The sequence below is a fragment of the Macaca nemestrina genome, chromosome 10 (assembly GCF_043159975.1).
Source record: "Macaca nemestrina isolate mMacNem1 chromosome 10, mMacNem.hap1, whole genome shotgun sequence".
NCBI lineage: Eukaryota > Metazoa > Chordata > Mammalia > Primates > Cercopithecidae > Macaca > Macaca nemestrina.
In genome coordinates, this window is record NC_092134.1 from 110,656,341 (window position 1) to 110,683,974 (window position 27,634).

Here is a 27,634-nt window from a genome sequence, read left to right on the forward strand (position 1 = left end):
TTCAAAATAACTTTGGATGTGCAGAAGAGTTCCAAAGACGGTGTAGAATTCCTGTTTGCCCTTCACCCAGTTTGTCCAAGTGTTAACATTTCACATAACCAATGTACATTTATCAAAACTAAGAAATTAACATTGGAATAATACTACTAACTAAACTCCAGGCTTCACTTGGATTTCACGAATTTTTCCACTAATACCCTTTTGCTGTTCCACTGTCCAATCCAGGATCCCACATTGCATTTTTTTTTTGGGACGGAGTTTTGCTGTTGTTGCCCAGGCTAGAGTGCAATGGCACGATCTTGGCTCACCGCAACCTCCACCTCCCAGGTTCAAGTGAATCTCCTGCCTCAGCCTCCCTAGTAGCTGGGATTACAGGCGTGTGCCACCACACCCAGCTAATTTTGTATTTTTAGTAGAGACAGGGTTTCTCCATGTTGTTCAGGCTGGTCTCGAACTCCCAACCTCAGTTGATCTGCCTGCCTCGGCCTCCCAAAGTGCTGGGATTACAGGCATGAGCCACCATGCCCGGCCCACATTGCATTTAGTTACATCTCTTTAGTCTCCCCTAATCTGTGCAGAGACTATTTCTTGAAAGATTCTTGTGGATTATTTGCTTAAGTGAATATTTCTTTTGTTTATTTATGCCTCAGCATTCACATCATGTGAATATTTCTAAAGGAAAGAAAGGTAAAGCTTAGGAGCACTAGAATATATAGCCACAGGGCGTTGTTGAACTTTATATGTGATCACAGGATTTGACATATTTTCTGGGTCAAATGCAGAGTTTATCTAGTCTCTTCTCTTCTGCCATCAGAGCTTCCCAATCCTGTTCATGTTGTCATTTGAAGAAGTGAATCCTAGCATAACCATTAACTGTTTGTGACATTTTAATGGGTAAATGTAATTATTTCTGTAGCAAAATCAAGATGTGTTAGGTACCTACCCTGTGTAATGAACTGTATGGAACTCCTCCTTGTGAAGGGGGATGTAAAGAAATTTGAATAAGTTTTTTACTAGCCTGGGTTCTAATATATAATATTAGAATAGGTAATATATAATAGGTAATATATAACTAACAGATTATAATAACAACTGGTTAGATAGCACAGATGAAATTATTAATGTTAACTGAGTGAGGTGAGAAATAGGGAGAAGATCACATTTAAACTTGCCCTTCAAGTATTAATAGAATTTTTTAAAAATTTTATTTGAAATCTCCTCAAGCTGATAAGCAACTTCAGCAAAGTCTCAGGATACAAAATCAATGTGCAAAAATCACAAGCATTCTTATATACCAGTAACAGACAGAGCCAAATCATGAATGAACTCCCATTCACAATTGCTTCAAAGAGAATAAAATACCTAGGAATCCAACTTACAAGGGATGTGAAGGACCTCTTCAAGGAGAACTACAAACCACTGCTTAGTGAAATAAAAGAGGACACAAACACATGGAAGAACATTCATGCTCATGGATAGGAAGAGTCAATATCGTGAAAATGGCCATACTGCCCAAGGTAATTTATAGATGCAGTGCCATCCCCGTTAAGCTACCAATGACTTTTTTCACAGAATTGGAAAAAACTACTTTAAAGTTCATATGGAACCAAAAAAGAGCCTGCATTGCCAAGACAATCCTAAGTCAAAAGAACAAAGCTGGAGGCATCACGCTACCTGACTTCAAACTACACTACAAGGCTACAGTAACCAAAACAGTATGGTACTGGTACCAAAACAGAGATACAGACCAATGGAACAGAACAGAGCCCTCAGAAATAATACCACACATCTACAACCATCCGATCTTTGACAAACCTGACAAAAACAGGAAATGGGAAAAGGATTCCCTATTTAATAAATGGTGCTGGGAAAATTGGCTAGCCATAAGTAGAAAGCTGAAACTGGATCCCTTCCTTACAATTAATTCAAGATGGATTAGAGACTTAAATGTTAGACCTAAAACCATAAAAACCCTAGAAGAAAACCTAGGCAATACCATTCAGGACATAGGCATGGGCGAGGACTTTATGTCTAAAACACCAAAAGCAATGGCAACAAAAGCCAAAATTGACAAATGGGATCTAATTAAACTAAAGAGCTTCTGCACAACAAAAGAAACTACCATCAGAGTGAACAGGCAACCTACAGAATGGGAGAAAATTTTTGCAATCTACTCATCTGACAAAGGGCTAATATCCAGAACCTACAAAGAACTCAAACAAATTTACAAGAAAAAAACAACCCCATCAAAAAGTGGGCAAAGGATATGAACAGACACTTCTCAAAAGAAGACATTTATGCAGCCAACAGACACATGAAAAATGCTCATCATCACTAGCCATCAGAGAAATGCAAATCAAAACCACAATGAGATACCATCTCACACCAGTTAGAATGGCAATCATTAAAAGTCAGGAAATAACAGGTGCTGGAGAGGATGTGGAGAAATAGGAACACTTTTACACTGTTGGTGGGACTGTAAACTAGTTCAACCATTGTGGAAGACAGTGTGGTGATTCCTCAAGGATCTAGAACTAGAAATACTATTTGACCCAGCCCTCCCATTACTGGGTATATACCCAAAGGATTATAAATCATGCTGCTATAAAGACACATGCACATGTATGTTTATTGCGGCACTATTCACAATAACAAAGACTTGGAACCAACCCAAATGTCCATCAATGACAGACTGGATTAAGAAAATGTGGCACATACACACTATGGAATACTATGCAGCCATAAAAAAGGATGAGTTCGTGTCCTTTGTAGGGACATGGATGCAGCTGGAAACTATCATTCTCAGCAAACTTTCGCAAGAACAGAAAACCAAATACCACGTGTTCTCACTCATAGGTGGGAATTGAGCAATGAGATCACTTGTACACAGGAAGGGGAACATCACACACCGGGGCCTGTTGTGGAGTGGGGGGAGGGGGGAGGGATAGCATTAGGAGATATACCTAATGTAAATGACAAGTTAATGGGTGCAGCACACCAACATGGCACATATATACATATGTAACAAACCTGCACATTGTGCACATGTACCCTAGAACATAAAGTATAATTAAAAAAAAAAAGAAAAGAAAAAGAAATTTATTTGAGACAGGGTTTCACTTCCACTGCCCAGACTGGAGTGCAGTGGTGCAATCTCAGCTCACTGCAACCTCTGCCTCCTGGGCTTAAGTGATTCTCCCACCTCAGCCTCCAGAGTAGCTGGGACCACAGACACTTGCTACCACACCTGGCTATTTTTTTTTTTTTTTTTTTTCCTGTGGAGAAGGGGTTTCTCCAAGCTGCCCAGGCTGGTCTTGAGCTCCTGAGCTCAAGCCAATCCACCCATCTTGGCCTCCGAAAGTTCTGGGATTATAGTGTAAGCCACCATGCCTGACCTCATATAATTTTTTAAAATGGCTTTACTGAGATATTATTAACGTATACATATCAAGTGCACCATTTAAAACAAACAATTCAATTGCCTATGCATATATTCACAGAGTTGTGCAACCATCCCACAATAAATTTTAGAACATCTTCATCAGCCACAAAAGAAACACCATACCTGTGTTCACTCACCATTCTCCCCTTCACTCAGCTCCTGGCAACAAATATTCTTTATATCTCTGTAAACTTGCCTATTCTTGTATTTCATATAATTAGAATTGTACAGTATGTGTCTGACATCTTTCACTTTGCATAACATTTTCAAGATTCATCCACATTGTAGCACCTATCAGTACTTCATTCCTATTTATTGCCAGATATTCTATTTTATAGAATTATGTTTTGGTTTTTCATTCATCAGTTGATGGAGATTTAGGTTGTTTCTGCTTTTGAGCTATTATGAATAATGCTGCTATGAACATTCAGATTTCTGCATGGACAGACATGTTTTCATTAATGTTGGGTATATACTATGTTTAACCACTTGAAGAATTAGCAGATTATTTTTCAAAGCAGTTATTATTTTACATTTCCGCCAGCAATGGATGAGGTTTCCAATTTCGTTACATCCAAGCCAACATGTGTTAATGTCTGTCTTTTCTATTTTAGTCATGCAAGTGGGTGTGAAGTGGAATTGTGGTTTCAGTTTGTATTTCCCTAATGACTAATGATGTTGCATCTTTTCATGTGCCTATTGGTCATTTGTAGATGTTATCTTGAGCATATAATTTTAGTAGAGGAAGAATGGGGAATGGAAGGGAGCAAGAGAACAGGGACAAAGGCCTGAGAAATGGTGAGAGAATCAGTAAAAGAGAAGAGTAGGGTTCTCAGATAATGGGAATTAAGAGAGTGCTATAGAAAACTGGGTCTCTAAGTTGATGTGTCAAGTCACACTGTCCTCTGCTTATCCTAAGCTTACCTTGCTCAAATTTCTTTCTTTCTTTCTTTCTTTTTCTTTTTTTGTTGTTGTTGTTGTTTTTGTTTTTCTTTGCTTTTGGGTTTTCTTTTGTTTTTGTTTTTTCTTAATTTTCAAGGATATTCCTTCCTTTGTAAATGTCAGAGAGTATCGTGGCTAGGTCATTCAATTGATTCTTTCAACTTTTAAATAATTATTTAGGGTCTTTATTTATTCCAGGCCTTCTAGGCCCTGTTAGTGAGAGGAACAGATCAGTGAGCAAAAATAGACAAAGTCCTTGCTTTTCATAGAGCTTATTTTCTAGTAAGGATGATTTTGTACCAGTAAAAACCTGTCTTATGGTGCAGCATGGTGGCTCATTCCTGTAATGCCAGCACTTTGGGAGGCCAAAGCAGGTGTATTACTTGAGGTCAGGGGTTTGAAACCAGCCTGGCCAACATGGTGAAACCCCGTCTCTACTAAAAATATAAAAAAACTAGCCAGGTGTGGTGGTGCACACCTGTAGTCCCAGCTGTGGATGTGGAGGGTTTGGGGAGATTGGTGGCGGATAGGCTGAGGCAGGAGAATCGCTTGAACCGGGAGGTTGCAGTGAGCCAAGGTTGTGCCACTGCATCCCAGCTTGGGCAACAGAGCAAGACTCTGTTTCAAAAAAAACAAAAAAACAAAAAAAACCTGCCTTGTTAAAGGCTGCCTTTATTCCAGCCTTTTAGCATTTGATAAACAAATCCGGGTCTACTTTGTTTATGCTATTGATGATTTTACTGGATTGGGTCATAGTTCTTTTCAGCTTCCATCTTTTTAGATACGTTTTATTTATTTATTTTCAGTTTTACTTATTTTTTGAGACAGTCTCACTCTGTCGCCCAGGCTGGAGTGTAGTGGCACAGTCTCGGGTGACTGCAACCTCTGCCTCCCAGGTTCAAGCGATTCTCCATCCTCAGCCCCCCAAGTAGCTGGGACTACAGGCATGTGTACCACACATAGCTAATTTTTATATTTTTAGTAGAGACTGGGTTTAACCATGTTGCCCAGGCTGGTCTCCAGCTCCTGGCCTCAAGTGATCCTCCCTCCTCATCCTTCCAAAGTGCTGAGATTACAGGCATGAGCCACCACACAGGCCAAGACTTATGTTTTGATCATTGGTCATCCCTCATACAACAGCAGCCTGAATTTCCCCCCTGGCATTCTTATTTCTCTCTTCTGAGACTGTTGCAGTTGAAGTGTATTTTTCCACTGTAGTCCATACCAACTAATGAAAAGCCTGATAAACTATAAAGAAAAGGTCGCATGCATATTTTAAACATTCTTACCATGTATGTGTGTTTTCATCAACCTTTTGTTTTAGGACCAAGGCTTTTTCTTTTTGGAGTAGGAGATGGGACTTGTGAACCCTGCATCACATTGAGTAAGAATTTACTGACTAGTATTTTGTGGTCTTTCTTAGAAAAACCCCACCTTGGCCTCCCAAAGTGCTAGGATTATAGTCAGGAGCCACCACATCCAGCCTCATAGGTTTACTTAAAATTAATTAAGTTATTAATTCAGTGTCATGTACAACTGCTTAAACAGGTTAGGAGTGGCTCTTGGTAAGCAAATCCAAGTAGAGGAAGCGGAAGTTCACTGCCATGAGCATTTGGTCCACTGTAGACACCAGCTATTATGTATTATAAGGGAAACAAAGCAGTTGTTGAGTCCATGTTGTTGTGGGGGATTGGTTAGGAAAGCTTCTATATATTCCAGGTTAAGTACTCTTCTGCTATGTTGTGTCATCACACTGTAGATGCCTCTTTCAGAAAACTTATTTCACTATTCTAGTTGTTTATTTGTTTGTCTTCCTCATGGAATTTCATAGTCTTTGAGGGCAGCAGTATACTCATTGTATTTCTAGTTCCTAGTATATACTTGGCATATAGTTATATATTGGCTTTAAAATGAATTAATTGACTCCAAGCTCAGTATAATTCAATAATATGACTAGGCTGACAAAAATGAAAAAGTTTGGCTGGGCGCGGTGGCTCGGGCCTGTAATCCTAGCATTTTGGGAGGCTGAGGCATGCAGAATGCCTGAGCTCAGGAGTTTGAGACCAGCCTGGGCAGCAACATGATGAAACCCCATCTCTACTAAAATACAAAATAAATTAGCCAGATGCGGCAGCATGCGCCTGTAATCCCAGCTACTCAGGAGGCTGAGACAGAAGAATTGTGACAGGAGAATCGCTTGAACCCAGGAGGCGGAGGTTGCAGTGAGCTGAGATTGTGCCACTGCGGTCTAGTCTGGGGGACAGCGCAAGACTCCGTTTCAGAAAAAAAAAAAAGATTCTTTGGGATCAGAGTGATCGTCAGTTTAACTAGCAGAGATACAATTCTAATTCTAAATCTATGGTTCTACTTGAAAATTGGTTAAGAAATGTGTGGGATAGATCAGTTATCTGTTGAGGTTTCACTGATTACTCCAAACAGTGGCTTAAATCACCAGTGAGATACTATTTCTTAAAATTCTGATTTATCAAATGCAAATTCTCATGACGTTCTGCTTCACATGGTGTCAGCTGGGGTAACTAATGTGGCTGGATTTTCACAATATCTTCTGTCGTTTGACTTGGGTGACTGTAATGTCTGGGGCCCAGGCAGGCCTCTCCCCACTTCTACATGTCATTCTTATTATTCTAGGTTAGCCCAGGCTTCTGTATTTTTTTTTTTTTCTTCTTTTTTTTTTTTTGTTGAGACAGAGTCTCGCCCTGTCACCCAGGCTGGAGTGCAATGACATGATCTTGGCTCACTACAACCTCCGCCTCCTGGGTTCAAGCGATTCTCCTGCCTCAGTCTCCCGAGTAGTTGGGATTATAGGTGTGTGCTACCACACCCAGCTAATTTTTTGTATATTTAGTAGAGAGGGGGTTTCACCATGTTGGCCAGACTAGTCTTGAACTCCTGACCTGTGATCTGCCCACCTGCACCTCCCAAGGTGCTGGAATTACAGGTGTGAACCACCATGCCCGTCCCAACCAGGCTTCTTAAATGAATTATAAGATAGAAACAATAGGAGCTGCCAGGACTTTCTTAAGGGCTGGACCTAGGACTGTCACAGTGACATTTCTGCCATATTCTGCTGGTCACAAGGCAAGCCCAAATTCAAAAGGAGAGAAATAGACCTCTTAGAGTTTCCTAATAAAAGGTAATTTCATTAAAAATACGATAATTCATAAATTAGCCCTATGTTTACTACTGTCTTTTCAGCTCTTTTTTTATTCCATGCATTAATTGATTCCTCACCACTTGAATTGTACCACCAGTGTTTCTATGACATGATCCAAAAACAAAGGGGCTCAGTAGTTTTCACTTAAAAGACAAAGAGGCCCACTGAACTATTACAGATGTTAATTAGGATTCATTTCCTTTACTATGGTAGAAAGAATGCTATGATACCACTTTAGTGATGAACCAAATAAACTTAATCACATCCTAGGAGCTAAGTATTCTGACATTATAATCTCTTCTCTCAGAGCCCCATCGCAGCAGTCTTAGGATTCAAGATCTATTCTTGGGCAACATTATAGAACCAGTGTGTCATGTACATACAAATGAGGGAAAATGTAATGGCTTTGGTAATCCTATAGTAACCCTTCTTGTCATATACTCTTTTTTTCATTTTTAAAAATCGAGGCAAAATTTGTATAACATAAAATTAACCATTCTGAAGTGTACAATTTAATGGCATTTAATACATTCACAGTGTTGTACAACTCTTTTTTTTTTTTTTTTTTTTTTGAGGAAAAGCTTATTTTTAGGATAATGTCAAAACAGATTAATAAGATGCTACTAAGATGGCCAGACATTCACTCAGAAATGTTTTTTGTGTTTTGTTTTGTTTTGGTGAAATGGTTGAGAGATATGTTGCCTTACACTTAGGCCACTGCATTCCCATTTAAGTGCCGGGGTTGTGTCAGCAACAGCATGGCCTAAACAATCTCAGTCTTATCTCCTGCCAGCCCCCTAAATCTTCCAAAATTGCAAGAATAGGCCAGGTGTGGTGGCTCACACCTGTAATCCCAACACTTTGGAAGGCCAAGGCAGGCAGATCACTTGAGGCCAGGAGTTTGAGACCAGCCTGGACAACATGGCAAAACCCCATCTCTACTAAAAATACAAAAATTAACCAGGTGTGGTGGTGCATGCCTGTAATCTCAGTTTCTTGGGAAGTTCGGGCGGGATGATTGCTTCAAACTGGGAGGCGAAGGGCGCAGTGAGCTGAGATCACGCCGCTGCACTTCAGCTTGGGTGAGAGTGAAGCTTTTTCTTTTTAAAAAAAAAAAAAAAAAAGGCACATTTATCTCACCTTCCCTCCTATTCTGGGGATGCTAACATCCTCGGAATGTCCCAAATTGGTCCCCTATAACCCAATGCTTGGGAGTTTCACAGCACCACTGTAGGTCTGAGAACAACAACAAAGTTGTTCTAAGGGATGAAGCCACCCTCAATAAAACTGGAAGTCAAAGCCTGCATATAAGCCCCTCTCCCTCCTGCCTAAAAAAGGAAAGGTATTTAGATGTTTTTGTCATGGATACTTTACTGGGATCAGGTAAGAACTGAACAAATGCAGTAAGCTATTGGAGAGTTAAAGAGTAAAAAAGGCCGTATGCAGCGGCTCACCTGTAATCCCAGGATGAGGCCAGGCAGGTGTGTCGCTTGAGCTCACGAGTAATGAGACCAGCAAGGGTAGAATGGTGAAACCTCATCTCGACAAAAAATACAAAGTTAGCCAGGCATGGTGGTGTGTGCCTGTAGTCCCAACTGCTTGGGACCCTGAACTGGGGAGGATGGCTTGAGCCCAGGAGGCAGAGGTTGCAGTGAGCTAAATTGTGCCACTGCTCTTCAGCCAGGGTGATAGAGCCAGACCTTGTCTCAAAACAATAATAATAATAGCAATTTTAGTAGTTTTTAAATTTTGAACTAGTTAGAACCTCTTTGGTATTTGCCTGACCTATGAAATTGGGATCAGTCTAGCTTTCAAAGGGAGGTACATGAATTTAGGAAGGACTGCAGAGTACAGCAAATTTTAGTTCCTGATATGGCCATGCTTTCCTAAGAAATTTCCAAAGGTAATTGACTCTCAGTTTAGCCTTTTCTACTGCACAATGTGATAGATGCTGTAAATCGGAGTTTAGAGGTGTTTATCTAACTTTTCCTAGTGGGAGATGGGGAAAGTTTCACTGAGAATGTAACTGCACCAGGAGCAGATGTTTGCTAAGTGGGCAGGGATTGAAGGGGAATGTCTTAAACTGAGGGAAAACATTTGTAAAAGCAGAAAGGGGTGAGTATATGACAGCAAATAATTTACTACAGCTAACATGAGAGAGAAGGGGAAGGGTAATAAATAGAATTGAAGAGGTAGCCAAGGGCCAAATATAAATTTATATTACAAGCTAAGGAAATTTTATCCAATCATAAAGAGCCACTGAAAGATTTTATGCAGGGGATTGTAATGATCAGATTAGCGTGTTAAGAAGATGATTTTGACAATAGTATGGAGTCTGGTCGATAGGGAGACCAGGTAGGAGGTTCCTGAAGAAGTCTGGACTAGAGATGATGTGGACCTAAACTAAGGCATGGGGATGGAGAGGAACTTAGCATCACAGGCAATTATTTAAATGGGCTAGGGGAAGCAGGAGGAAGCAAGAATCATTCCTTGGTTTAATGGTTTGAATGGATGGTAGTGGTCTTTACTGACACTAGATATACAGGAGTAGAAAAGCCACTAAAAAAAACCCACACACGTTTCTGTTTTATGTAGGCATCTTGTATAGGACAGACAAAAATGAAACTGTTTCTTAAATTTAATTGAAATACAATCACCCACTTTCTAATTATAATTTTACTTAACCCTGTACAGTTCAGTCTACAAAAATAAGTATTGGTAGAATAGCCAGGTGCAGTGGTGTATGCCTGTATTTCCAAGCTACTCTGGAGGCTGAGGCAGTTGGATCACTTGAACCCGGGAGTTCGAGTGCAGCCAGAGCAGCACAGTGAGACCCTGTCTCTAAGTATTAAAAAACAGAAAGAATTTTATCTGCACACCCCACAGAATGTACAGTGGAATTCTAATGCCTTATCTCTCAACTTACTATACATAACAGTGATATAACCTTTTCTATTGTTTTTGACACCTATTTTATTCAATTAGCGTTATTTTCCTTGGCATCCTTATAGCCAGGCAATCCCTTATGAGTAATTGGGAAAAAAAAAAAAAAAAAACCTGTAATGATCTAAGGCTGTGCTGCTATTTGATATGAGAGCCACTTAGCCACATGTGACTTGAGTATTTGAAATTTGACTAGTTCAAAATGAGATGAGTGGAGATGTAATATACTCACTAGATTTCAAAGACTTAATCTCACTAAAATTTTTGTATATTTATTACATGTTGGAGCATTATTTTGGCTACAAGAAGTAAAATTTATTGTCATAATGAAATTTTCCTGTTTTGTTTTTGTTTTTAACTATTTTTTAAATGTAGCTACACCTGTAATCCCAGCACTTTGGGAGGCCAAGGTGGGCGGATCATGAGGTCAGGAGATCGAGACCATCCTGGCTAACACAGTGAAACCCCGTCTCTATTAAAAATACCAAAAATTAGCCGGGCGTAGTGGCACACGCCTGTAGTGCCAGCCACTCAGGAGGCTGAGGCAGGAGAATCACTTGAACCCAGGAGGCGGAGGTTGCAGTAAGCCGAGATCGCACCCCTGTACTCCAGCCTGGAAGACAAAGTGAGACTCAGTCTCAAAAAAAAAAAGTAGCTACTAGAAAAATGTAAGTTATTTATATGGCTCACATTATCTTTCTATTGCTTTCTTTGCTAAGTTTATTTCAGTTCCATTATCTGCCTAGTTTCTATGCTAGCTGCCTAACTTCTATGCTAGCTAGTGATTTGCTGCATATGATTAACAACTGTTTCATTTTAATTCATTATAAGTGCCTGGAAACTGCAATAATGCTAAATTGTCTTCCCGTATTTTGGAAACAAGGTTAAAAAGTTCTGTAGCACCCTATAGTTGATTTTATTAGTAAGAACTTCAGTGCAGACTATCTACAGGAAACTGATTTTTGTAGATGTTATCACAATTCATTTTGAAATCTGTAAGTTGGATAGTGTTTGTTAACTCTTCTGCAGATCAATTATTTCTACAATGAAAATCTCCAAGCTGGTACATGAATAAGATTGGACTAGAGAAAAAGCTTATTTGAAAAACATTTTATGAGGGTTTTCATTTATTGTCTAAACACTAAAATTTTTTTGCAGTGTTCCAATTGACACAGGCCAAGAAATGCCTGTACCGGTAACAAACACACCTAGGAAACAGGGCTGGCTGCCATATCAAAAAGTCTCTCTGCTAAGGTGAGGTGCAGGGTTTCTTTTTGGGGTGATGAAAATGTTCTAAAATTAGATAGTAGTGATGCTTGCACAACTCTATAAATATACTAAAACCACTGAATTGTATACTTTAAAAGGGTGAGTGTGGCCGGGCGCGGTGGCTCACACCTGTAACCCCAGCACTTTGGGAGGCCAAGGCGGGTGGATCATGAGGTCAGGAGATTGAGACCATCCTGGCTAACACGGTGAAACCCCGTCTCTACTAAAAATACAAAAAATTAGCTGGGCATGGTGGCGGGTGCCCGTATTCCCAGCTACTCGGGAGACTGAGGCAGGAGAATGGCATGAACCTGGGAGGCAGAGCTTGCAGTGAGCCGAGACTGAGCCACTGCATTCCAGCCTGGGTGACAGAGACTCCATCTCAAAAAAAAAAAAAAAAAAAAAAGGGTGGGTGTTAGGGTATGTGCAATATAGCTCAATAAAGCTGTTATTAAAAAAACAATCTGAACATGCTTAACTCTTGGAGTTACTGACTTACTAGTCATTTAATGAGAGTTAAGTGAGCAGACAGAAAGCAACCATATGTTCAAGAACTACGGTGATCAGACAAAAATGGACTGTCCTTTTTTGACTTCTATGTGAGCCCCACAGATCTGGTGGCATTTAGGGAAGCGTAGTGGCCTTCTTTTGAGTAGAAAGAAAACCACTCCAATATTTAATCATTTGTTGTTGAGAAATTTATCCATTAACAGTTTTTAGACAGAGTTGTTTATATCTACTCAAGGTGTTATGCACATCTGTTTCTTGTACCTCAGGTTCATCTTACAGAAAATCATGCTAACTCACAAGAATATCCGAAGACGAGTCATGCAGTATTTTCAACTTCAGAGAGTAGCAGAGGATGCACATTTAATTTCTTTACCATTTGCTACCATCTGGAGTTAGTAACATTTTCTGGCTAATCACCAAGCACTCAGAAAGAAAGAAATAGAGCAAATTTGGTGCATCGTTTTCTTCCATATCTCCTTTCGAAGTCATTTCCACAGGATAAGTGCTAAAGCACAGAAAAGAAGCTAGGCTCCACTTTTACTCTCATGAACAAAAGTCTTCCCATAGATTTCTACACAGCTGCTGCATTTGTCTTCATCCCTTTCCTGAAGAGTCTTGTTGCTGTGGTCTTGCTCTAGGGCTGCTTTCAGCAACCTTTCTGACGCAGGTTTAATGCTGATTAGCCCTAAAACAATTCTAGGGCAGGGCTCCCTGCCAGGATAAAGAATGAACAAAATTGGTTTGCATATAGGCCAGCTGCAGTTGCTGCAGCTAGAGTCTCTCAAACAAGGACCATTTTCTTGTTTACCAAAATGAGGTTAAATTAGCACAGCATGAGGCAAAAGAAAGATTTAAAAAAAAAAAAAAGAAAGAAAAAATTAGCAATGCTTTTGAGTATGATGCAGTGAGTGTGGAATTAAAGTGAGTTTAAGTTAGTTTGAGAAGGGAAGGTAATATACAGTACTAAAAGCTTGATTAAAAGCTGCTTGAAGATATTTGCTTGCTAACGATCTTAGTTAAAAAAAAAAAAAAAAAAAAAGGTATATTTGAATAGGGCTTCAAAGCCCACAGATTACATTTAGACAAGTCAGTTGACTCATTTATATTGAGTATGTGCCTCATGCTTAGCCATGGTCCGGCACAAGGGTATAGAGGTGGACATTTAATAGAGGAGGACACTGTCTTTGAGACTGGGTTTCTGGAGACTCTTAATTCAAGCCTCAGCTCTGTCTTTAATTCTCACCTTAGGCAAACGATGTTAACTGAGCATCTGTGTTCTCCTAATGTAAACAGTGAGAGAGTGAGAGGGACTGCTCGGGCTTTTAAAGATAATTCAAGTCTAATATCTTTTGAATTATTTGTGTAGTGTTATTTCCTAAAATATTTCAATCAAGTTTTATGTGTTCATTGTCTCTGACAGTGGGACATCCAGTCTAGATGAGGAGGAAAGATGAGCTATGTAATCAGAGAAGCTGAACGTGAGAGGTTTCTGACTTCCAGAGCTTCAGTTTACAAAGCTCTTTTCCCCTACCTCTCCACTTTGCACTGCTCCCATTGCAGAGACTGCCCATGGATCCACCTTTGGGAACTCAGGCTTTTTATTCCAGCAATGCAAGGCTGGGTTGAGGGAAGGAGCCCCCACTTTCTCATCCACCTGCAAAGGCAGAGTACATAGCTGCAGGTAACAAGTTATAGGAAGGGACAGTGTGAGGCAGAAAGGCACAGTAAAGGATCAACTTCATAGTGATTGATGATCCCCAAAGTGTCATTTGACTTCTTAGACTCCCAGAACCCCTGTGCTTCACCTCCCAGCCTTTCATCAACTCTGGATTCAAGGACTTCTGAACTTGATCTCTGTCACTTTCTCCTCGCTGACTTTCCCACATCCCAGTCTTCAATCATTAAAAGCATCCCTACTAGGTTAGGGCTGGGAAATGAGGAGACTTAATCATCTTGTAACATTGTTCCTATGGGAGGTGAATTATTTTATAGACTAATGTCCAAATACAATCATTAGTAAAACTAAGGCTACAACTGTTAATTTAACTGAAGCTTGTATAGTTATGGAGAGATCCTTTCTTTTATCAATTCATATTTCTATGTACTTCTCATTCAGTACTGTGCTATACTTTTCACTGCCCTTCACCTCAGCTAAGATGGTTTTCACCTTAAGTCTCTAGACAAAGGCAGCAAACAGCCAATACAGAATTAGGGCATAGAGCAGTGTGTGATCAGGGTGCTAACTACTCATAGTCCGCTTTAAGCTCAGGATAGGGGAAATTCTCACAGAAAAAAACCAAACATTACCTATATTAGATAATCAAGTAGGTAGGGCTTAGAGAAAAAAGGAATCACCATGGGTTGTAGTGGGGTAGTTTATACATGTAGGAAACAGTCCTGAAAGATATGGATGTGCAGAATGGAGGCTGATGTTCTGAGCTCCAGCTGAGGGAATTTTCATTCATCTAAAGTTTTATTTCTGTTTTTTTTTCCCAGCTGAATTTAAGATTCATATTTCTGTTTTGAAAAGTTGTGAAATGCATATAGCAAAGTGTTAACATTTGTTGAATTTAGGAGGAAGGTATCTACACACAGTGTTCATTATTTCTGTTTTACTTCTCTATATGCTTGAATTTCTTCTTTTTAATTTTTTTGAGATAGAATCTCACTCTGTTGCCCAGTCTGGAGTGCAGTGGCACGATCAGGACTCACTGCAGCCTCAACCTCCTGGGCTCAAGCAGCTCTCCTGCCTCAGCCTCCCAAAGTGTTGGGATTAGAAGATGTGAGCCACAGGACCCAGCCTGAAATATTTTAAAATTACAGACAGGAAAATAAATTGCATTAAAGTCGAGCAACTCAGGAGACAAAGGAGAGAGCTTGAATAATATATAGATCAGATGGTCAGCTCTTGAAAAGGTAGGTGTTAATGGCAGTCAGTTATTCTATCAGTCTTGAAGGAGCACATAAATAGTATATTGTTCTGCAACCAAGAATGGAAAAATGACTACGATCATCAATGATGAAAGCTCAAATGTGGTGAAGAAATGGAAAAAATAAATAATGGGCCAAGGTTTCTTCATGGCTTGGAGTTAACTTTTTTTTTTTTTTTTTTTTTTTTTTTGAGACAAGTTCTCACTCTTGTTGTCCAGGCAGGAGAGCAGTGGTGTGATCACAGCTCACTGCAGCCTCACCATCCCTAGACTCAGGTGATCCTTCCAGCTCAGCCTCCCAAGTAGCTGTCTGGGACTATAGGCATGCACCACCACACCTGGCTAATTTTTATATTTTTTTTTGTGGAGACAAGGTTTTGCCCTGTTCCCCAGGCTCTCTCAAACTCGTGGGCTCAGGTGATCTGCCCACCTTAGCCTCTCAAAGTGCTGGGATAACAGATGCGAGCCACCGTGCCCACCCATGCTTAATTTGTTTAGGTGTGAGATATACTAACACAGAGAATATGCTGTACATCATTAGAGAAAATGAATATAAATAAATGACATACTTTAGTAATTATCAAAAGGAGCAAGTTCAGCCAATACATCTACATGAAAAATAAGTGTAATCACATTTTTCTGAAAGAGTAGCTTTTAATGCATATATTTAAATTATTTTAAAATATGCTCTAAAGTCTGTCTATTGTGCTGTAATTGTCTCTTAACAGTTGAATTTTTGCCTTTTCAAGAATTTCTTCTGTAAGTACTGAGGGAAGAACCATTACTGGTAAATTTTCTATATTCCCCATATGCTTGGCTAAGCTTATAGCAAGACTTAATATATTTGTTGGTTGGCAGTACAGAATTTTGAGTAGTCTGTTTATACCAGTAATATTGTGTTGCTAGTGAATAGATTAGTTTAATCTTAGTGCAAAAAGCATATCTATGTAACAGTTTTTCTACTGATTAATTGTATATAATTGAACAAATCTCAAGTTCATTGCTTTTTTTGTTCATTCATTCATACAAAATGGGAGGTTGTTTAGAACTCATCCTGAAAGGAATTAACATACTGTAGTCTCTCACAGAAGTACAACTTAACATTTATGGCAATAAAATTTACCCAGCATGTAAGTATATCTACAAAACTGTAAGTATGTGGAATGGTCTTACAGAAGCACAAAATTAATAATGTAGTTTCCCAGGTTATTTCTCATCTATTTCTCTATCATACTATAAAAGAATCAAATACTGTTACAGTAATCATAATGATAATTTAAACTTATAATTTCAGTATAATTATTATCACAATTTTTTAAAATATATGTGTATATATTTAGAGATGGGGTCTCACTCTGTCACCCAAGCTGAAGTCCAGTGGCACAATCATAGCTCCCTGCAGCCTTGAACTCGGGTTCATGTGATCCTTCCACTTCAGCATCCCAAATAGCTCAGACTGCAGGCACGCACCACCACACTCGGCTTATAATTGCAAATCTTTTTTTTTTTTTTTTTTTTTTGAGACAGAGTCTCGCTCTGTCGCCCAGGCTGGAGTGCAGTGGCCGGATCTCAGCTCACTGCAAGCTCTGCCTCCCGGGTTTACGCCATTCTCCTGCCTCAGCCTCCTGAGTAGCTGGGACTACAGGCGCCCGCCACCTCGCCCGGCTAGTTTTTTGTATTTTTAGTAGAGACGGGGTTTCACCATGTTAGCCAGGATGGTCTCGATCTCCTGACCTAGTGATCCGCCCGTCTCAGCCTCCCAAAGTGCTGGGATTACAGGCTTGAGCCACCGCGCCCGGCCTATAATCGCAAATCTTATGTTCTGTTTTCTTTTTAGAGACAGGGTCTCACTCTGTTGCCCAGGCTGGAGTACAGTGGCACTATCATAGCTGACTGCAGTCTTGAACTCCTGGGCTCAAGTAATCCTATCACCTCAGTCTCTTGAGTAGCTAGGACTGCAGCTACTCAATTTAAACTCTTTTAAAACTTTTTTTGATAGAGAAAAAGGTCTTGATATGTTGCCCAGGCTGGTCCAAAGTGATTCTCCTGCTTCATCCTCCCAAAGTGTTGGGATTACAGGCGTGAGCCATTGCACCCAGTGTGACAAATCTTAAATTTTTTTTTTTTTTTTTTTTTTTGAGACAGAGTCTCTCTGTGTCACCCAGACAGAGTGCAGTGGTACAGTCTCAGCTTACTGCAACCTCTGCCTTCCTGAATCAGATTCAAGTGATTCTCCTGCCTCAGCCTCTCGAGTAGCTGGAATTACAGGCACACGCCACCATGCCCGGCTAATTTTTTTGTATTTTTAGTAGAGACGGATTTTTACCATGTTGGCTAGGCTGGTCTTGAACTCCTGATGTCAAGTGATCCACCCACCTTGGCCTCCCACAGTGTTGTGATTACAGGCATGAGCTACTGCGTCCGGCCTTAAATTTTTATTAAATAACCTTCATAGTCCTATAAAACCATTATTCTAGAATTTGTACAAACAAGGTAAAAATATTTACACAAAGTCGGTAGTATTCCTGTGTTCTTTCAACTAGCCCATGTTCATAATTATTCATTTATTCTCATATGCCTAATGATGAGGATACATTCTGAGAAAAGCACTATTAAGAGATACTGTTATTGTGCAGACATCATAGAGTGTACTTACATAAAACTAGATAGCATAGCCTACTACAAACCTTGACTATATGATACAACCTATTGCTCTTATTGTTATAAAAGATTTAAACATTTTATTTATAAACTGGTATTGCCAACCTTCCCCTATTTCTGCATATTTAGGTAAGAAGTAAAAATAAGTTATCCTGGCTTTGTGTAGTGGCTCATACCTGTAATCACAGCACTTTGGGAGGCTGAGGTGGGAGGATGGCTTGAGCTCAGGAGTTTGAGACCAGCTTGGGCAACACAGTGACACTCTGTGTCGCTCTACAAAATTTTTTTTAAAAGATTAGCCAGGTGTGGTGGTACATTCCTATAATCCTAGCTACTTGGGATGCAGAGACAGGAGGATTGATTAAGCCCAGGAGTTCAAGGTTACCATGGATAATGATTGTACTACTGTATTCCAGCCTGGATGACAGAGTGAGATGCTGTCTCTTAAAAAAAAAAAAAAAAATGTTATCCAAGGGGCTTACAAGCAATGACACCCCAGAGATCTTAATTTCTAATACCATTTTGCAATTAAAGGAGCAGGGGGTCCTTGGAGAAATGACTGATTTCTAGAAATGGGCCAAGAAATATGAGCCTTATACTGCTGGCAATTAAGGAAGTGCTCAAAAACCTAAAAAAGAACAAAGAAGCCACACAACACATAGATGGGGGTGCATCAAACGGGCATAGGAGCCAAATAAAAGAGTTGTTAATGGCCAAAACTGGAACATACTGAGCAGAAAAATAAAAGTCTGTCATGACTCAAAATATAAAATAAATATGTATGAGTCCATACTGATGTAAATAAATGATCAGATAAATTAGAAAATGGGGGGAGAAGAGACAAGTCTCCCTTACAGAAGAATTCCAAATGATTGAAGTAGATACATACTTTACCCTCAAGAGGTGAAGTATAACTCTCTATTCCTAAAATGTGGGTTGGGTAGAGTGACTTCCATCTGAAGAATGCAATATAGAAAAGGAGAGAAAAAAACTTTACTGTGGAGAAGCCTGAAAAACACTGTCTTAGCCAAGTGATGAAGGTTAACATCAACCGTGATGTCACATTGACAGTATGAACCATTGATATTAAGTGATGAAAATGGCACTTGACCTGTGTGGTCTTCCCCAAACCTATAAACCCAGTGTAATCGTGAGAAAAACATCAGACAAATCCCAGTTGAGGGACCTTCTACAAAATACCTGACCAATACTACTCAAAACTATCAAGGTCATCTAAAACAAGGAATATCTGAGAAACTGTCATAGCCAAGAGGAACTTAGGGAGGCCTAACTGCTAAATGTAATGTGGTAGTTTGGATGAGATTCTTGAATACAAAAAGGATCTTAGGTAAAAACTCAGAAAATCTAGATAAAGTTTCGACTTTTGCTAATAATGTACCAAATACTAGTCATTAATTTTAATAAATGTATTATACTTATGTAAGATGTTACTATTAGGAGAAACTGGTTTAGGGTATATGGGAACTCTACTGTTTTCCCTATTTTTCTGTAAATCTAAAACCATTCTAAAAATTAAATTTACTTTTTAAAAAGTTTCTTAAAACAATGAAATGAGTTTGACCAATACAAAGCTGAAGAAAAAAGATAACCATGAAATCTAGGATTCAAAGCAAAGGTTAATGAAATTTTGATTATGTGACACCATGATGCATATACAGTACAATAATAATATCTCTGTGTTTGAAATAAGGTAGGTATCAAATTTTAATTTACAAATCAACACATTATCAAAGGACTAAAATGTTCTAAAGAAAATGGGCTGGCCGGGCGCGGTGGCTCAAGCCTGTAATCCCAGCACTTTGGGAGGCCGAGACGGGCGGATCACTAGGTCAGGAGATCGAGACCATCCTGGCGAACACGGTGAAACCCCGTCTCTACTAAAAAATACAAAAAACTAGCCGGGCGAGGCGGCGGGCGCCTGTAGTCCCAGCTACTCGGGAGGCTGAGGCAGGAGAATGGCGTAAACCCGGGGGGCGGAGCTTGCAGTGAGCTGAGATCCGGCCACTGCACTCCAGCCCGGGCGACAGAGCCAGACTCCGTCTCAAAAAAAAAAAAAAGAAAAAAAAAAAAGAAAATGGGCTGAGTGCAGTGGCTCATGCCTCTAATCCCAGCACTTTGAGAGGCCAAGGCAGGAGGATCCCTTGAGCCCAAGAGTTTGAGACCAGCCTGGGCAACATAGCAAGACCTTATCTCTATTAAAAATTAAAATAATAATAATAATAATAACCAGGGAGTGTGTTGGTGTGTGCCTGTAATCCCAGCTACTCTGGAAGCTGAGGTGCAAGGGTCGCTTAACAAGCCCATGAGGTCCAAGCTACAGTGAACCGTGGTTGTACCACCACACGCCAGCCTGGGTCACAGATCAAGACCTATGTCAAAGAAAAGGGCAGTGGAGGCTGGTGCGGTGGCTCACGCCTGTAATCCCAACACTTTGGGAGGCCAAGGCGGGCAGATCATGAGATTAGGAGTTCGAGACCAGCCTGATTAACATGGTGAAACCCCGTCTCCACTAAAAATACAAAAATTAGCTGGGCGTGGTGGCACGTGCCTGTAATCCCCGCTACTCAGGAGACTGAGGCAGGAGAATCGCTTGAACCCAGGAGGCAGAGGTTGCAGTGAGCCGAGCACTGTACTCCAACCTGGGCAACAGAGCAAGTCTCTGTCTCAAAACAAACAAACAAAAAGATAGTGGAGGGGATGTTTTTATTTCTTAAATTATATTTTAGTTTATGTAGTCAAGGCTTTGAAATGAATCATTTTTAAAGCTACCAATATTTTAAATAAGTGTCTTAAAAATTTTGGAGTATATAATTCAGACCTAAGAGTACAATTTTTATTCATCTATCCATTTACTCAGCAAACATTTTTACTGCCAGGCACAATATTAAGTAGGTGTTGAGGATGTAAGGGTGAGTAATATGTTGAAGAGCTTAATTTCTAAAGGGGAAGATAGAATTTAACAGTGTTAATGTAATATGGTAAGCAGACAGCAATATGCCGTAGCAATTATGAGAACAAAGTTCCAAGAACTTCACAGTGCTGTCTCCCAAAAAAACAAACAAACAAACAAAAAGAGACATCATATTCACGTATTATAAGATAACCAAGAAAGGAAGATAAATGCTTTATCTCGAACCTTACTGTTGAGAAAAATTATTTTAACACATCAATTAATATTTGTTTAGTACAGTGTTTGTACGATAGTGGTTCATTTAAAAATTAAGATATGGAATTTTTAAAATATTGGACCATAAAAATCTGTTCTAATTTGTAGACTTTGTAGTGTTACGGAAGAAACTCCTTTCTTCTGGACAGGTCAAGAAAGGTTTCCCCAGGAGGGCTCTTCTGAATAGAATCTTTTTTTTTTTTTTTTTTTGAGACAGGATCTGCCTGCAGGCTGGAGTACAGTGGTGCAGTCACAGCTCACTGCAGCCTCGAACTCCAGGGCTCAAGAGATCCTCCTACCTCAGCCTCCTGAGTAGCTGGGACTACAGGTGCTTGCCACCATGCTGAGCTAATTTTTTTTTTTTTAAGTTTGCAGAGATGGGGTCTCACTGTGTTGACCAGGCTGGTCTCATACTCCTGGGCTCAAGTGATTACCCCTGTCTTGACCTCCCAAAGCGTTAGGATTACAGGCATGAGCCACCGCGCCTGGCCAAAACATCAAGGAAGCCCCGAGTAGAATTCTTAAAGATGTGCAGGAGCCTAATAGGCAGACATGGAAGGAGGGGTGTGGTAGGCAGAATTTTAAAAGTATTCCCAAACATTGTCTTCTGGGTATTCAGTTAAAGAGCAGTCTAGGTTCTGCTGTTAAGGAATTTTACAGATTTAATTAAGGTTACTAATTAGCCGACCCTAAAACAGGGAGAGTTGCTTGAATTATCCACGTGTGTCCAGTATAATCACGAGTCCTTAAAAGCAGAAAACTCAGCTAGCTGCTGCAGAAGAGAGAAAAAATTAGATTTCAAGTACAAGATAGTTCGATCTGAGATGTTGGGTGTCACATGCAAGGACCAAAGAGAGATCTTAGGTGCTAAGGGCACCTGGCTAACAGCTTGCAAGGAAATGGGGACCTTAGCTCTACAACCACAAGGAACTGAATTCCGCCCATAACCTCAGTGTGTTTGAAAATGGATTCTTTAGCTGGGTGTGGTGGTGGGCGCCTGTAGTCCCAGCTCCCGGGGAGGCTGAGGCAGGAGAATTGCTTGAACCCGGGAGGTAGAGGTTGCAGTGAGCTGAGATTGTGCCATTGTACTCCAGCCTGGGTGACAGAGCGAGACTCCATCTCAAAAAAAAAAAAAAAAAAAAAAGAATAAAGAAAGTGGATTCTTCTTCAAAGCCTCCAGAAAGGAATGCAGCCCTATCAACAGGATGGTGTCAGTATTGTCAGACTTAGAGTAAAGGAATCAGCTGAGCCACGCTGTGCCAGACTTCTGGCTCATGGAAAATGTGAAATAATAAATGTGGGTGTGTTAAGCTGCTAAATTTGGCATAATAACTTGAGACAACAGAATATTATTACAGGGGAGAAGATGTTTCAGACACATGAATTCTAGCAAGGACCCATAGGATATCGTACTTAAAAGGGAACCCTGCGTCATTTGGCATAGCTCAAGTTCAGGAGCCTCATAAACTAAAGCTGGAAAAGTAGGTTCGGCTAGATCATGGTGGTCCTCAAATGCTGTCTAAGGAATCTGGACCTTAGTTGGCAGGGACTGAATTTGTGAGACTGGTATCTTAGTTCACGTTGATTTTCCCAAGGAGGTAAGATTAATTCTCTATCTCCAAGTTTGCTCAAGCATCATCTTCTCAATGAGGGCCAACTTGATCGTCCTACTTAATACTGCAACTTGTACTGTGTACTGCCAGCTTTCCTCACTTTATTCTCTTTTAACTTTCTACCGCACTTTTCTTCTTCCAGCAATACTATATAATTTATTATACTTGTCTCCCTTCTCAGAATGTAAACTGTGAGAGCAAGGATTTTTTTGGATATTTTGTTCACTATTTTTTCCAGTTATTTATTGTTACATAATAAACCATGTCAAAATTTAGCCACTTAACAATAGTTTTTTTAAATTATTTTTATTTATTTATTTATTTATTTTGAGAAAGGGTCTTGGCTGTGTCACCTAGGCTGCAATTCAGTGGCACAATCATAACTCACTGTAACCTCTTAACTCCTGGGCTCAAGCGGTCCTCCTGCCTCAGCCTCCCAAGTAGCTAGGCCTATAGGCATGCAAAACTATGGGTCTCTCCCCTTAGAATGCCTCAGCCTGCCAAAGTGTTGGGATTATAGGTGTGAGCCGCCACACTTGGCCAAATCAACTCCTCTTTAGGGATGAATAAGTGGATAATAATGCTTAGATGGCTACATGAATTGTGGCACTGTCAACAGAAGAAAAGCTTTGAGGGGAAAAATGAGCTCAGTTGTGGAAACATTGATGTTGAGACTGCTGAGTCTGAGACAGCAAGTGGAGATTCTTGCTGTATAGTAAAAGTCATGAATTGAAACTCAGGTCTGGGGATCATCTTGAGGATTTTCTTTTCTTTTTTTTTTTCTTTTTTTTTTTTGAGACGGAGTCTCGCTCTGTCACCCAGGCTGGAGTGCAGTGGCGCGATCTCAGCTCACTGCAAGCTCCGCCTCCCGGGTTCCCGCCATTCTCCTGGCTCAGCCTCCCCAGTAGCTGGGACTACAGGCGCCCACAACCTTGCCCGGCTAGTTTTTTGTATTTTTAGTAGAGACGGGGTTTCACCGTGGTCTCGATCTCCTGACCTTGTGATCCGCCCGCCTCGGCCTCCCAAAGTGCTGGAATTACAGGCGTGAGCCACTGCGCCCGGCCTGAGGATTTTCTTTTTGTTTTTCTGATGGAGGGAGGAAGGAAGACTTTGTTTTTCCCACGGAGAAGAGGAAAATTCTGCTCTCTTCACCTCACTTTTTTTCTTTTTGGTTGCTTTGTTTTATGTTAATTTTGCGAACTTCAAAAAGTGGTTAAAATGGCTCACACCTCGCCCCCAGCCCCAAAGGTGACTTGACTTTTTTCTTTCTATTTCAAAAAAGTACATTGGGTAGTAGCTTTGAGAATCACAGTCTCTTATAGAACTGGGAGGGTCTTTGTCATCTTGTAGGTCATTGTTCTCCTCCTGATATATGTGATGCATGATTTTCAGTCTGTGCAGAACCTCAATACTATTTTAAAATCTGGATCTTCTAACACCAAACATAGTAGGGGAGGGCCTTGAAGGCCTTTAGATAAAAGGCCACACCCTAATGCAGAGACTCAGATAACTGTTTCTGTTTAGCAAAAATCACATCAACTGAACCATTTTAAGCTACTAACAACTTCAGTTAATTGTTAGAATAATGAGACTTCTGTTTGATTCTTGCAGGAAGATTATCTTTTCCAGTGAGTCTTGTTTCTAACATAGTTAGCTCAGTTTGCTCATGTTAGGATAATTTCATAGACCATGAAACAGGATAGTCTATTTACTAAAAGACTGCATTGACTAATGTGATGTTTTACATTAGTAGAACAAATGTACCCCCTTCTCTACCTTGTAATTTATATCTTTCTTTTAGAGAACTGTTGATTTCTAATGTAGGAGGAAGAAAGTGGTATTTTTATGTAAATCACTGATATCCCTATGTAAGCTTAACTGAGTTCCTTGTGTTTTTGACTTCTTATAGAAATTTTTTTGGTGATAGCATGTATTGGCAACAAAAGTAGTTAATGGAAATGGAGGGAAAGGTCTGCTTTACCTCTGACCAGATGACTGCTTCTTTGAGACATACCTCAGGAAAGTTTGTTTGAATCACCTTAGCAGTGTTGCTCCATAGTGTTACTTGTCAGCCATAAGTTTTTTAATGTTGAGTTACTTTGTTTTGTTCTGGAAGGCAAAGTGTGGCTGTGTTGGAGTCTCTTTAGCAAAGAATATGTTCTTTAGTAACGGGGAAAGATTTGTTTTATACTGTATAATAAAATGTGACATGGATAATAATATGCTTTCCCAGAAATACATTGGATAAAAAATTTCCGTAGAAGGTAGATACTTAAGAATAATTAATAATGTGTTTCTAATTTAGTAATAAAATAATGTTTTATATAAGAGAAAACCCTTGCTAAAAGACATTGTGATTTGCACTAGGCTACTAGACCAGCGTATTCAGCCAGAACTAGAACCTTGTTTTCTTGGCTGTATGTATTATTTGCAAATCACTTAGATGTTCTTCAGAATAATAAAAATTATTTACTAAGCACTGGCAAGCACATGACATTTATTAATCTAAAAATTATGGACTCTTTCCTCTTAGAGTTTCATGATAGCAGTTACAATACTTAAATTACTTTTTAAAATTGTTTTCTCACTTCAGATTTTATTATTAGTATGACAGATATGGGGTAGGATCAAAAACTTTGTTTATTCCTTATTATCAGAGAACTCTAGATCTTTAATTTATTGGTAAGGTTATTTTTGCAAGTATATAATCTACTGTCATGTTCTTTGATTGGTGGTAAGCTGCGCAGTGCCTAAAACTGTTGTATAATAATTTGGCCAGGTGCAGTGGCAAATTATTTTAATGCCAGTGCTTTGGGAGGCCCAGGCAGGATCACTTGAGGCCAGGAGTGAGGCCAAGAAACACTTTTATTTTTCTGTCTCCATGAAAAATAAAAATAACTCGTCTGGGTATGGTGGCGTGCATCTGTAGTCCTAGCTACAAGGAAGGCTGAGGCGGGAGTTTGAGGCTGCTAAGCTATGATCGCACTACTGCTCTGCAGCCTGTCTTTAAAAAAAAAGAGAATTTGTCTGATCTTTGTCCATGTTTCCTGAACTTCTCAAACCCTTGGAATTTCCTGAGTGACCACGGGATTGTTATGCTAATCAGGTAACTAATGATGGGCCTCTGGATAGCTTCAGGATAGGAGCTGTCTCTGGAAGGACCAACTGTGTGGTTGGGACTCTGAACCAACCTGGCCTCTGGAGAGGGAAAAGAGTTGGAGATTCAGCTTAGTCATGTAGCCAATGATTTAATCAGTCGTGCGTATGTAGTAAAGCCAGCAAAAACTCTGGACATTGAGATTTGGTGGAGTTTCCTGGTTGGTGAACTCATTGATGTATGCGCAGGGGAAAGCAGGTGACATGCCCTTTTTCCACAAGAAGAAGGCATGGAAACTCTGCATTCTCTTCTTGATCTCACCCTATATATCTCTTCATTTGATTGGTCCTTCTGATTTGTGTCCTTTGTAAGAAAACTAATTGTAAATGTAGCACTGTCCTGAGTTCTGCAAGCTCTAGTGAATTTAGCATACCTGAGGGGCTTGTGGAAACTCAAATTTATAGCCAGCCTGTTAGAAGTGCAGGTAGCCTGGGACTCCCAAAGTGTGACTGGTGTCTGAAATAAGGGCACTCTTATTTGAGAGCATACCCTTTTACTTGTGGGGTCTGTGCTAACTTTGGGTGGCTAATGAGAGAATCGGATTGCAGTATACTCAGTTGAGATTGAAACAGAATAACTGTGTTGTGAACTTTTGGTTTTCAGTGAATAAATTTTAGTAATTGCAAGTGTATTTAGGCTAGTCCGAGTGCAGAGGTGTTGATAACTAATTCATCACAATCAGTTACAGATTTCTTTGTTCCTTCTCCACTCACACTGCTTCACTTGACTAGCCTTTAAAAAATAATAATAATAAATTTAAAAGAGAAAGTATATTTAGTGTTAGCTAAATATAACATGGCTCTTTAATTTTGATGTAATCAAGAGGAAAGATATTGTGAATGTCTTAAAAATTCAAAGCTTACTGGATTGATGTTGATGTACTCTTACTGAAATCTTAACTAAGGCTAGGCAAGGTGGCTCATGCCTATAATTCCAGCACTTTGGGAGGCTGAGGTGGGCAGATCACTTGAGCCCAGTGGTTCAAGACCAGCATGGGCAATGTGGCGAAACCCTGCCTCTACAAAAATGTTTTAAAAATTAATCAGGCATGAGGGTATATGCCTGTAGTCTCAGCCATTTGGGAGGCTGAGGTGGGAGAATCACTTGAGCCTGGGAGGTCCAAGCCACAGTAAGCCATGATCATGCCACTGAACTCCAGCCTGGACAACAACAGAGTGAGACCGTGTCTCAAAAAAAAAAAAAATTAATTAAAATAAACTTTAATATTACCAGGATTTAAGTTTCTGTATTGTTGAATTCCTCAGTCGGGTCAATGAATTTGCAGAGACCCCTCCAAGATTCTTTTGTTTGATTCCTTACGTGACTATCACCCTAGACCTTCAACTTTGCTGACTAGATTTGGGGGTTGTGTGTTTAGAAAGGATAACAAGCTTGTCATGGGCTAGAACCTGTGGTCTTCATAAGTAGCTTAGTAGGATATATGGCTTTTTCTATGAAAAGTAGAGAACATGCATTAAAAATGGGCAAATTCTGGGCTGGGCATGGTAGCTCATGCCTGTAATCGCAGCACTTTGGGGGACTGAGGTGGGCAGATCACCTGAGGTCAGGAGTTTGAGACCAGCCTGGTCTCAAAAATTAGCTGGGCATGGTAGCGTGCCTGTAGTCCCAACTGCTTGGGAGACTGAGGCAGGAGAATCGCTTGAACCCAGGAGGCAGAGGTTGCAATGAGCCAAGATCTCAACCTTACACTGTAGCCTGGGTGACAGAGTAAGACTCTGTCTTAAAAAAAAAAAAAAAAAAAAAAGGTAGAACCTACAAAGAACTCAAACAAATTTACAAGAAAA

General features: G+C 40.0%; 1 protein-coding gene and 1 long non-coding RNA gene across 6 annotated transcripts in view; both read left to right on the forward strand.

The window, feature by feature from the left end:
* LOC105484268 (DENN domain containing 5B) overlaps window positions 1-27,634 on the forward strand; it is a 205,276-nt gene that overhangs the window by 54,926 nt on the left and 122,716 nt on the right. The window lies entirely within an intron of this gene.
* LOC139356819 (uncharacterized) lies at window positions 1,064-27,602 on the forward strand. The gene is made up of 2 exons (XR_011609252.1): window positions 1,064-11,756; window positions 15,940-27,602. It is a non-coding gene; the product is annotated as an uncharacterized lncRNA (long non-coding RNA).